Raw genomic sequence first — 12,525 nt, forward strand, 5'->3', positions numbered from 1 at the left:
GTCCAAGGATGGAATATTGTTGCCATATCTGGGCAGGAGCTGCTAAAAACAGCCTATCCTGCCTTGACAGAGTACAAAATAGACTTTGTGGCTTAGTGGGAGATGCCCTTTTCTCTACCCTGCAACCTCTTTCCCACAGAAGAGACATTGTGAGCCTATCCTTGTTTTATCGTTATTTCCATGGCAGGTGCTCGTCTGAACTCCAATCTCTGGTCCCCCCTCGCCAATCTTTCACGAAAAACACCTGTCTAGCTGAATCCACTGTGAAAAATTTCCCCCACTCTATATCTGTGCCTAAATCAAAACGTGGATTCCATGAACAAAGCTTCTTTCTTAGAACTGCACGCCTGTGGAACTCTGTTCCGTCTGCCTGCTTCCCACCGGACTACAACTTGGATGTCTTCAAGTCCAACGTTAACAAATTCCTAGTGAACCGCCCCCTTAAGTAAACACTTCATCAAATCTCCACACTAACGTAATGTACTTGCAATAACCCTTATCCCTGAGTGGCTTCCGGGCCTTGATAAGTGGTGATCACTGTGTAAAAAAAAAAAAAAAAAAAAAAAAAAGCAGGATCAAACTCGAGAGCTCCGAGTGAGCGAAAAAGTCATGATGTGCACACAAGGAAAAGGAGCCCCCCTTGATCCAAAGTTCCAAGGACCCTACATAGTAGTGGAGAGAGTTGACGATTTAAATTATAAAATAAGAATGCCAAACCGGAGGTGGAAAACTCAAGTATGCCATATTAACAGACTCAAGTGATACTCAGAGAAAAAGAAGCCAATAAAGCAAAACCCCCATAGAGTTAATCCTCGGAAGTGGGAAACCATCTGAAAGGAAATTCGATACATGTTACAACACAGAATCATTGAACCGAGCAAGACTACACAGAGTGGATATTATGTGGATGATATCGTGGTGTACAATGACACATGGGAGGATCATCTGAAGACCCGGGAGAAAGTCTTTGAGAGGTTGAGTCGGCGAATTTGACCATCAACGACCATCAAAGAGCGAGTTTGGCACCACCGAGGTGCAATACTTGAGGCACATAGTCGGGCATGGGCAGGTGAGTCCGAACGAGGCCAGGTGAAAGACATCCAGGAATATTGAGAACCAAGGAATGTGAGGAGTCTATAGAGATTCTTAGGAATGGCCGGGTATTATCGCAGATTTTTCAAGAACTCAACCCTGACCGATCTACTTAAGAAGAACACCAGATTTTCCTGGAGACGGGAGTGTCAGCAGGCCTTTGACAGCACCACAGCAGTACAGCACCAAGCAAATGTTGAGCTACGAGCAAGTTTTAAAAGACTGATCTTTGAGAAACCATTCGGTTTACATACAGACGCCTGTGAGGATGAAATCGAGGCAGTGCTGTCGCAACAATATGATGAGGGTAACTGGAGACCTGTAAGTTACTTCTCTAAGAAATTAAACAAGCACCAGCAGAGGTACTCGATCATTGAGAAAGAGGCATTAGCCTTATTACTGAACACACAACACTTTGACATGTACGTGACTGCATCACAAGGACCAACGCAGATATACGTTGATCACAACCCATTAGTATTTCTGGATTGGATGTGAAATAAAAAACTGGGCTCTTATACTGCAGGAATATAATTGGAACTACATTACGCCAAGGATCGAGATAACCAAGTCGTAGATGCACTATCAAGATGCGGAAGTGGAGAGGAAGCCGAGGCCATATAGTATATGGGGAAAATGCCTATAAAGAAAAGATGAGGAATAAAGGAATATAGAATTTGTGCCTTCCTCATTGTTTTCTACTTTTTAAGAGAAGGATGTCACAGTCACAGGCCCAGAAAATGCCAGGGGGAGAAAAATAAGACCCAAGAATGGATGTAGGTCGAGCAGTGGACGTAAGTCCATGGTCGAGCAGAAAGAAACCAAACGCCCGCAATGTTGTTAGGGTCAAGCTATTTTTAGAATTGATACAAGGCCGAACATCATGCGATGGAGTCATTAGACTTGGTCAAAAAGCACTTGAGGCGGCCAAGAAGGAGGGAGAAAGAGAAAGAAAAAGGGAAGTCTGAGTTGGCAATGGTGACCGACAAATGTTTTTCGTTGTGCTCCGAAAAGTAAAAGCCGTTGAAGAGAATGAAACTTTAAAAATATTATGTGGTCTCATCTTACTGTGAAATGAAAATAACAAGAATCCCCAAATTGGACTCGCATGAGAAACAGGTTTGTGAATTTCTCTTCATCTATCCCCATCAAAAGGACTTTTATGTCGTTTGCAACCCGGCAGATTAATCAACCGGATTTTATCAACGCAAATGTATCATTCAACAAACTGTTGATTCCATCTCGGAATTAATCCCCCCCCCCCCCGCCCCACCTTTTTTCTCTGGGACTGACGGCGACCGCCTTTTCCGCCATCATCATTGAAACTTTCTTTTGTTGCAGTTTTTATTTCTTGGTTATTGTTTTTGTTGTTTATAAAAAAAGAAGAAATAAACTCCACAAAAAATAGTGTGTGTATATATATATATATATATATATATATATATATGAATGAACTATATGTCTGCCTCCTACCTATTATTATTATTATTACTTGTTGAATTGTTGTCTCGTATTTGTGCATGCTTTAGTGGAGACCCGGGAAAATCTAATAGTCAACTCAATTTGCCTATACCTGACGAGTGGCCATCTTTGGTGGTAAAGTCCTTTACCCTTCTCTACGCCGGCGTGCGCAGAATGTCAGCCTGGAGATATCATCTCGTACAGGTGCACGCATGACCCTAGGTCCATGTGCTGGAATCAAAATTACTTCTGTGCCTTGAAACCCGGACCAAGGATGTAATAGGACAAATACACTAAAATCAACATTTGGTAGCTCATGGGAAGCCCCTCAGTTATGACCTGCTGCTTAGAATCAATGCAGTTCGAACGTTGGGAGACATTACAGTTTCACGAGCTAGAGAAGTGAAAATTGGTAGAAGAAGGAGGGTGTGTGCAGCCCTATGTATTAACGAATCCGATTTCGATGTCTGTTTCTGGTGGGAAAATGCGAACTGCCACATATGCTGACATCAATGAAAGTGTGGTTTTTGCTCTCTGTGTGTGCTAGCATCTTTTGGATTTCAGTTTGGTCTGCAAGGATCCGATGCAACTAAAAGATAGAGCCAGAGTTCTTGGCTTGCAGGTCCGGGAAGATGGAAATGAGGAAATCAGATTCTTGAAATCCTCGAGGTGCTGACCTGTAGGGGCATGTTTTATTTGTATGGGAAACTTGTCAGTCATTTTCCCATGTGTAGATGGCTCAGGGTGGCAGTCGCGTTCGTCAAGTGCCTGCCAAACCAAATGAAGGGACAACGAGATCGAAGACCCCTCTTTCTGCCTCATATTAGTAAAGATACTAAGCAGGATATGAGAGCTGGACCTTGTAGGAGGAGACTGGCGCATGGGCGGCAGCAAGATTACAGTTTGAGTAGATGCAAGTTCCATAGCTACGGAAGTAGCATTGGAGGCAAGTAAAAATGCACAACAGTGGGAGGATGACTAAACGAAAACTAGGTAGTAAATGTCAAAGTGGACATCCGGGTGTGAAGCAAACCCTGTACTTTGCCAGATTAATCGACCTGCAAGTGTCCAAAGAGAACGTGAAATCTGTTGTAAAATCTGTGAAACTTGCCAGTCGATCGATCCGGCACCTGTTCACTTGACAAGAGAGAAACTGAGCATAAAAGTTCCGACTGGCATCGACGGATGACGTAAGCACAATGTTTTTTTTACACTTATCGATTGCATTCAATCTAGGTTTGCAGGATGATGATAGCGGTCACAAGCAAGATGTGACCGCTATCATCCACCATGTGTTCCACAAATGGAGATACTGACCAACGAGGTCTTGCATTTACTAGTGAGGAGTTCAACAAATTTGTGGATAGTTGGGATGTGCATCTGTGGTTTTAATGTGCCTACTTGCCGAGTGGAAATGGGATCATTCAACGAAACCATAGAACCATCAAGACCATCGCAGTTACAAAAGATCATACAATGTCTAATGCAGTCTACTGGTACAGCATGACCTCAAAAGATGATTTTTCATCTTTCACTGCCTGACATATTGCAGAGGTACCATGTCAGGGTGAAAGGCATTGAAGCCAACCTGCTGCTCAAACTGGAAGTAACTGAAGAAAACTTTAAGAAGGGAGATGTCGTTTAGATCAAAAACCCACATGGCACGTGTACAACATGATATGGTACCGGACGCATCACTGAGGCAACCAACCTGCAATCTGTGCAGGTTGGTTGCCTCAGTGATGTTGACAGTGCAGGTTGGTGTTGTGCCCGGGCAACTTAAAGACTTACGGCTGGTGACACAATTGCAACCACCATTGGATGACAAAAACGAATCGGATTCTGAGACCAGTGAGCCATGGCTCTGGTTTAGGCTAGCTTCATCAAGCTGTCTGGGGAAGCGAAGAAAGAATCAAGATACTGTGATACTATAAAGTGGCCCTTGGGTGGATTTGAGCCACTAAGTGCTGAGAGGGGGGAATAGACAAAGGAAGAGGAAATAGCTTAGTATAAACAAAGAAATCGGAAATATCCTACAATCAACAATAGATAGGAAATAGTAAACAATAACAATAGAAACCTACTGATAAAATAGGGAAGGGCAGCTTCCGGTAGCCAGGGTGGGGTGTGCGACCTAAGAGACCAAGACAGAGGGGACAGGCAGTTGAGATCTAGATGCGCTAGATGACAGGTGGGAGTTGATAACGACTATAGTTGGACAGTTATAGAGTTGACTGTGAAATAGAGTCATGGACAATTTTAGAGTTGACTGTGAAACAGAGATAGACGAATGTAACATCAATAGGACGGGATGAAGACACACACACACACACTCACAAATCCAACAGTCAATTTATATGTGAACATTGGCGTTTATGTTTTTCCTTTCTTTGTTCATATTTCTATTTTGTGAATCGCGTGTGTTCTCATCGACAGTCGCCAGCGAGAAAATGACGATCCAGGCATGAATGAAAAATCCACGATACACAACGTTGGAAGTCGGCGATCTGACGAGGGAGCCACGCGTGTGGTTACAGTACCCACAGTTTTATAACTAAGGGGTCTCATAAAGTGACAAAAAATCTCGCAACTCGTGTGCAAAATCTTTTCGCTTGACTGCATAAAAGGAGCCCGCGGCGGGAACGGTGACAAGAATACTTGGAGACTGTTGTTACGTGTTACTGAGTTATTTTTTTATTTTTTTTTTATTTTTTTATTACATTTTCACCCCAAACAAGGCAAATTGCCACTTTGGTGTAGGGGGCTACTATCAGGGGCAACAACTACTGGGGTACTATGTAGGGATTTGAGCAGCAAGGTGTCGGTTCACGTTACACTTGAACTTCTGCACGTCAGTACTGTTGGGGAAGCAGGGACCTGGAATGGAATTCCAGAGTCTTGCGGTTCTGGGGAAGAAACTATTGGAGTAAAAAGATCTTTTACATCTAGGGACCTCTACAGTGTGGGGGTGGGATCTAGTAGCCTGTCGGGTTTGTCGAGGGTGCTCGCGTCGTGGGGGCACAAGTGATTGCAGTTCATCAGAGCATTCACCACTAAAATACTTGTAGAAAAGACAGAGGGATGCAACATTTCGTCGATGGGACAGAGGCTGAAGCTTAGATGCCAGTTCAGGGCCTATCAGGTTTGCGACTCTCTTTTGAACCTTGTCAAGGAGCGAGAGACTAGTAGCAGATGCACCAGCCCAGATGTGGCAGCAATACTCCATACATGGGCGAATGGTGGCCTTATAGAGGTACAGGATACTTTCGGGTGTTAGTAGTTTTCTAGCACGGTAGAGAGAGCCTACCTTTCTTGCAGCGGCCCTGGCAATGCCTTCAATGTAATTGTTCCAACTCATGTTTCCTGTGAACGTTAGGCCAAGGAGTTTGAAAGATGGACTCTCAGATAAAGAGTCGTTGGCCATTGCTATTGGTGGTAGAGAGGGTTTCTTGTAATTATTGAATGAAACTAGTTTAGTCTTGGCAGCATTGAACGCGACCAACCACTTTTGTCCCCATTCCACTACAGATTGGAGGTCTTCCTCTAGTGTTTCTGCCATTTCTTTAGAAATGTGTTCATTCGTCTTCCTGTCGTGTCTGCCATAGAGTGTAGTGTCATCAGCATATATACCCATCTCAGAGGCAATGTTGTCGGGGAGGTCATTTATGAATATCAGGAACAATAGAGGTCCAAGGATAGAACCCTGGGGCACTCCCGCATTTATATCATATTGTTTAGATGTGCGACCGTCGAGGACTACCTGGATTTTTCTCTTATCTAAGAAGGATTTAATTATGTTAAGTATTCTACCAGTGATACCGTATGATCTGATTTTACTGAGGAGACCCTCATGCCATACCCTGTCAAAAGCCTTAGATATATCTAGAGCTACCGCTCTGCCTTCCCCCGCTTTGTCCAGTGATTGGTATATACGTTCAGAGATCACGGTGAGGATGTCTGCTGTGGAACGGGCTTGTCTAAATCCATATTGTTTGTCAGTCAGTAGTTTAGCATCTGTAAGATGATGGACTAGAGCATGGTTAATTATGGTCTCAAATATTTTGGCAAAAAGTGGGAGGAGGCTAATGGGGCGATAATTTGATGGGTCTGTCCTTTCGCCAGAATTCTTGAATACTGGTACCTGTCTTGTCTCCCCCCCCATCTTCCTTTTTTTGTGTTACATTGTGGAAACCAATTGTTCGAAGGCAACGATAGCACTGTTCAATGGAGATCAGACTGACTCACTGGAGTCAGTTAGATACAATATATTCTACAAGAAAGTTGCAAGGGCAAAGATGTTTGTCATGTCAGAAAGACTCCCTCCAGCTGCATCTGCCAGTAGACTTCACTCTCTGCGGACTTAAAACCAGATTATGGAGGATTTAGTGATGAAATGGCACCATCTGAGTGAGGATGGAAAGAAGAAGACAAACTTGTTCCAGTGATGACAAATGGCATGCTCCAGATGAACTGATTCAGATGATTCACTGCAACTGTTTGGAAAGATGCAATACCATAAGGTGTACCTGCTGAAGGCATGGACTAGAAGGTATCAGTGTATGTGGACATTGCCAAGATGGCAACTGTGACAATATGAAAAATACTCCAGGAGGAGAAAGTGTGAACAGCTTTGAAAAAACATGACTTTCATGAATTGGGGTGAGGTAGAGATAACCATATACATTGTATAAGGGTTGATTCAACATCACTGGCAACCATTTCATGTGAAAGATAGACCCTGAAAACATGGGTAAAAATGCAAGATTTATTAGTTTATCATGAAAACTTATTGAGTTAGTGTTTTAAAACACAATAGAAAATGATTTGTAATTAAAAAATGTTCAACTTTGAAATTTGAAATTTTCTCATAATTTTGTCCAATTTTTCGTATGATGTAAAGTATATGCAACCTGACTCATGAAAACAAAATGTGGCAATTTTTGTGTCATTTAGTGCATTGACCTACTTTCTTCATGCTACTGGATTCCACTCTCAAATAAAATAAATCTCCACAAAGTAATTAACTGATTTTATATTTTTTAGTAATAATTTCAAATTGTCTTTGAAATAATTAAAAATTCATTTTGAAATAATTTCAAATTCAATTTTGAAATAAAGTAAAGATTCAGAGCTTACAAAGACATTTTTTTTTTGCTGAAATATAGCATTTTTTTTACTTTCGTAAAAATTAATAAATTTTATATTTTTAATTATGTTTTCGAAAAATAAGAGTTTTTATGTTCACTCCTTTCATAATTTGGTCAAAAAGTGTGGAGAAATGCGTGACTTACCTGGATAGACCACGTGCGGGTCGGTCACCAAAAATAAATAAAAAGAAAGAAAAGAAATGGTCAAGACTCTTATTTATAGAGTAGTGATCACGTGAGTTAGAAGAATATGCAAATAGAGGTGAACGATTTTGCGATATAAAAAGCCTGTGTTGTTAAGAGGAGGGGCAGACTGTTGGCAGAAGTCAGTGCTGTCAGACATGCTTTAGAGTTTTGTTATTATATGCTGTGTTCGATTGTTGGGAGAGAGAAAAGAGAAGAGGAGGAACCAAGAAGACATTCTGCAGATACTTGACTTTGTGTTGGTTTTAAGCTATTTCGGCGCTTGGTGTGCGGTTACTAACAATGGACAGATTCGACATTCGCTTAATACCCGAGTTCGACGGATCTACCACTGGACCGGTTGTCGTTGAATGGATTGAAAAGGCAGAGAAAATCTGTAAACTGTGCAAAATTAAAGAACCAGCCACAGTTATCCCTTTGAGGCTAACCGGAGGGGCCTATGCAGTCTACCAACAACTCGGGGATGAACCAGACTGGGATGAAATCAAGCAGAGCCTGTATACAGCGTTTGGTACAGATCCATTTGTTGCGTGGCAACAGTTCACGAGCCGGACACTTCAACCCAAGGAAACAGTCGACGTGTACCTAGCCGACCTGCGAAAATTATCTGTACCGTTTGGTGGGGTCAACGATAAAATATTAAAACTGTTTTGATGCAGCAAAAGCTGCTTCAGCCTACATAGATGACATCTATGTTAATGAGGACATAATGTCTGCGGATGCAGTTCGAATAAAACTGAAAGCGTTTGGGTTAATAAGCAAAGACCCTAAGCGCCTAAAGGATGGAGTGCCCGTGCTAGGCCTCGAGGTCTGGGAGGAGGGCAATACGTTGCGATGGAAACGAGGGAGCCCACTTCCAAAGTTACCCAATGTATTAACAAGACGTACTGTGTTTTCTATCTGTGGTAAATTGGTAGGACATCTACCTGTCTGTGGATGGCTCCGATCGGCAACAGGAGTGGTGAAAAGACGAGTGACTACAGTAACAAAAGGATGGGACGATGTTGCGGATGATGATTCTCTCCAACAAATGATGGCTGAAATGTTGTCCAGAGTGCATAGGAATGACCCTGCCCGGGGTGAGTGGCAAGTGTCTGGAAACGAACTAAATGCATGGGTTGACGCAAGTTCGTTGGCTGCAGGTGTCGTGTTGGAGCAACTAGGTGTTGTTGTGGAAGATGCATGCTGGCTTCGTCCGAAAAATGATGCCCAACATATAAATTTGGCAGAACTTGATGCCACGTTAAAAGGTCTTAATCTCGCATTGCAATGGCAGACTAATGTTGTGCATCTCCACACTGACTCATTGTGTGTTTACCATTGGTTAACCGACACCTTGACTGGAAAGGCTCGAGTTAAGACTAGAGCTGCAAGTGAAATGCTAGTACGAAGGAGACTAGCAATAATTAAGCGTCTAGTTGACGAATACAGCTTGCAGGTAGACATTACGTTAGTCTCGTCGATGCAGAATTTGGCTGATAGCTTGACTCGAGTACCAAAGAGGTGGATCGATGCAATGAGGCAGGGATCCGATCTTCAACAACAAACATGCGCGACTGTAACGGATCAATTAACACCTGACCAGATCCGTATGATACACCAGCAGATTGGACATCCTGGAATTCAGAGGACTGCATATTTTGTCCGAAGAGTATGCCCTGCAACTACAAAAGCATCAGTGAAAGCAGCCATACGTTCGTGTGAAGAGTGTCAGAGAATTGATCCGGCACCATCCCAATGGCAAAAAGGGAAGCTCGAGGTGGAGGGCAACTGGCAGCGAGTAGGGATGGACATAACACATTATGGGGGCAAACATTTTTTGACCATGACGGATTGTGGCCCGACGCGTTTCACAATATGGCGCCTGTTGACACGACAGGATGCAGCCAGCATTATACAACAGTTGAGAGCCGTCTTTTTTGAACGTGGTGCCCCGATTGAAATTCTGACTGATAATGCCGCCACATTTCGATGTCAAGAATTTCAGAAATTCGTGCACGAATGGGGGATTAAAATGCATTATCGGTGTGCATATTATCCCGAGGGTAATGGTATAGCAGAATGGTGTCACCGCACCATCAAAAGAATTGCAGCCAGGACGCAGTGCTCTATTCCAGAAGCTGTGTACTGGTATAATATAACACCCAAGGACAATGCAACACCAGCAACTGCACCAGCCAATGGGATTTACCAATATGAACAGCGTGTGAAAGGAGTTGATGCCATACCATCAGTGGTGAGTGTTGTCAATACACCATATCAGGTGGGAGACCTTGTTTGGATAAAACCCCCAAATGCTGGGTGCACTACGAAATTTTTCCGGGGAAAAATAGATGAAATCATAAGTCCTCAGACCATGTTGATTGGTGGCATACCACGTCACGTAAAAGATATCCGCCCTTGTTATACCTCTTCTGATTCTGAGGACGATGAGGAGGATCACACACCGTTCAGAGATGATCCTGATCACTTACTGCCCCTTCAGGTGAGCATAGAAACACCACCAACAGAACCAGATGAGGGAATGATGGGACATACTGATGACAATAGTGAGGAGAGCGATGGACACAAGGAAGTAATGCCTCATCGAAATACTCGACAGAGACGAATACTGCCCACCCCCCGTGATTGCGAAACCCAGCGAGAAGGGATGATGGAGCATACCGAGGAGATGACGCCTCCGATTCTTCGGAGAAGTACCCGACAAAGACGGATACTGCCCCCCTGCCCTGATTGTGAGACACCGCCTATGGAACCACGAGACGGGATAATGGAACAGACTGGTAGTAATGATGGTGGTAATGAAGAAAACAGCAATGAGGAAGTGCTTCTTCGAAGGAGTACCCGCCAACGACGATTGCCCGCATGTCCTGTTTGTGATCATGAGATCAGGGGGGAGTGTGGAGAAATGCGTGACTTACCTGGATAGACCACGTGCGGGTCGGTCACCAAAAATAAATAAAAAGAAAGAAAAGAAATGGTCAAGACTCTTATTTATAGAGTAGTGATCACGTGAGTTAGAAGAATATGCAAATAGAGGTGAACGATTTTGCGATATAAAAAGCCTGTGTTGTTAAGAGGAGGGGCAGACTGTTGGCAGAAGTCAGTGCTGTCAGACGTGCTTTAGAGTTTTGTTATTATATGCTGTGTTCGATTGTTGGGAGAGAGAAAAGAGAAGAGGAGGAACCAAGAAGACATTCTGCAGATACTTGACTTTGTGTTGGTTTTAAAAAGTCCCCTTGAAAAAAATTGTTCTCAATTTGGCTATCTATTATTGTAGCATGAAGGTGGGGACTTTTTTTTTTTAACCATGAATGTAATCTCTCTGTGAGCAGATTGTGCATACAGGCATGAAGATATGCAACCATAAGTCCCAATGGTTACACTTTTAACTTTGTCTAGTAATGAACCCCTTAAAATGTAACCAGACATTCACTGGTCATTGAAAATTACTGCTCTGATGCCTAGAGTGCACAAAATGCGCACAACCCTAAGTCTGTGTAGCAATACCTTTAACATGTTGGCTGGCCGCCTGTTGTCCTACATTCTGATTGAGATCCTCCTTCGTAGGTGATGCTGATATGCCACTTCTATATCAAGCTGCAGCTTGGTTGTCAGATTTCAGGGTAAATCTGAAATCAACTGTTACTCTCAAGTCAACAGGAGATCAATAATTAATGAAAACATTGCAAGTGCTCTTTAAGGATGATCTGTTAGGTGCTGTTTCGAAATCAGCAAGCAAAGTCTCTCCTATCTGCTAAAACAAATGGTTTTTATGAAAACCACCAACTCTAACCCATCTCTCTGGGATTAGAATTTCCTCTCCTTCTCTTTTTCTTTCCCTTTCCCGAGATCCTTCTCTCTCTCTCTTTCTTTCTCTCTCTCTCTCTCTCTTCTGAAAGCTCCTTTTTTCTTTCTTTTTATTGATAAAGAAAATTAATTATCAGCTAAACCATTTCTTCCAGCCCCAATCCAAAGAAACAAAACATGACAATCTTTTTCTGCTTTCTCAATTATTGAAACTAAACCAACGAAAAAAAATAAAACAAAGCTTGTTTAAAATTCTTTTTTCAACTTTTTCAAGACTTATAACTGATTGCTGAGATTTCTACAGATGTTAGTCAGACTGTTTGTCAAAATGTCAGTTCTATATTTTTTTTTTTTTGAGAAATTCATTAATTTCTGATATGCAGAAATTTGGGACATCTGGAATGTTTAAACAATGTCAATGACACCTGACTAGCCATGGTTGCTCAGCAAAGTAGCTTGATGTCGTCTAACATCAGAATCAGTGTTAGATTAAAATGTTTTTTTTTAATTTCTTTTTAGTTTATAAATATCCATGAAGTTGAAAGAATGAAAACCCTGCTTTCTTTTAAAAAAAATCTTATTGAAAATTTTGATTCTTGCAATTATTTATGAAAAGACTGATGCCACATTTTTAAAGGAAATAGTTGACTAAAAACAAAACTGAATGAATTATGAAATTTATATTTCAAGAAAAATATATCTATATGTATAGACATATAAGTGAGAATGTATGTGTGTGAGGACATTCTCAACCTATATACTCAACAAATTTTTGATCTACAGATTTGAAATTTGGTATATAGGGTATTCT

General features: G+C 42.1%; 1 protein-coding gene across 2 annotated transcripts in view; it reads left to right on the forward strand.

Moving 5' to 3' along the window:
* The window catches only part of LOC145276868 (sorting and assembly machinery component 50 homolog), a 394,045-nt gene that overhangs the window by 231,394 nt on the left and 150,126 nt on the right, over nt 1-12,525 (forward strand). The gene's annotated exons all lie outside the window — the stretch shown is intronic.

Source organism: Euprymna scolopes, chromosome 5 (genome assembly GCF_053919585.1).
Source record: "Euprymna scolopes isolate OS-2025 chromosome 5, ASM5391958v1, whole genome shotgun sequence".
Lineage (NCBI taxonomy): Eukaryota > Metazoa > Mollusca > Cephalopoda > Sepiida > Sepiolidae > Euprymna > Euprymna scolopes.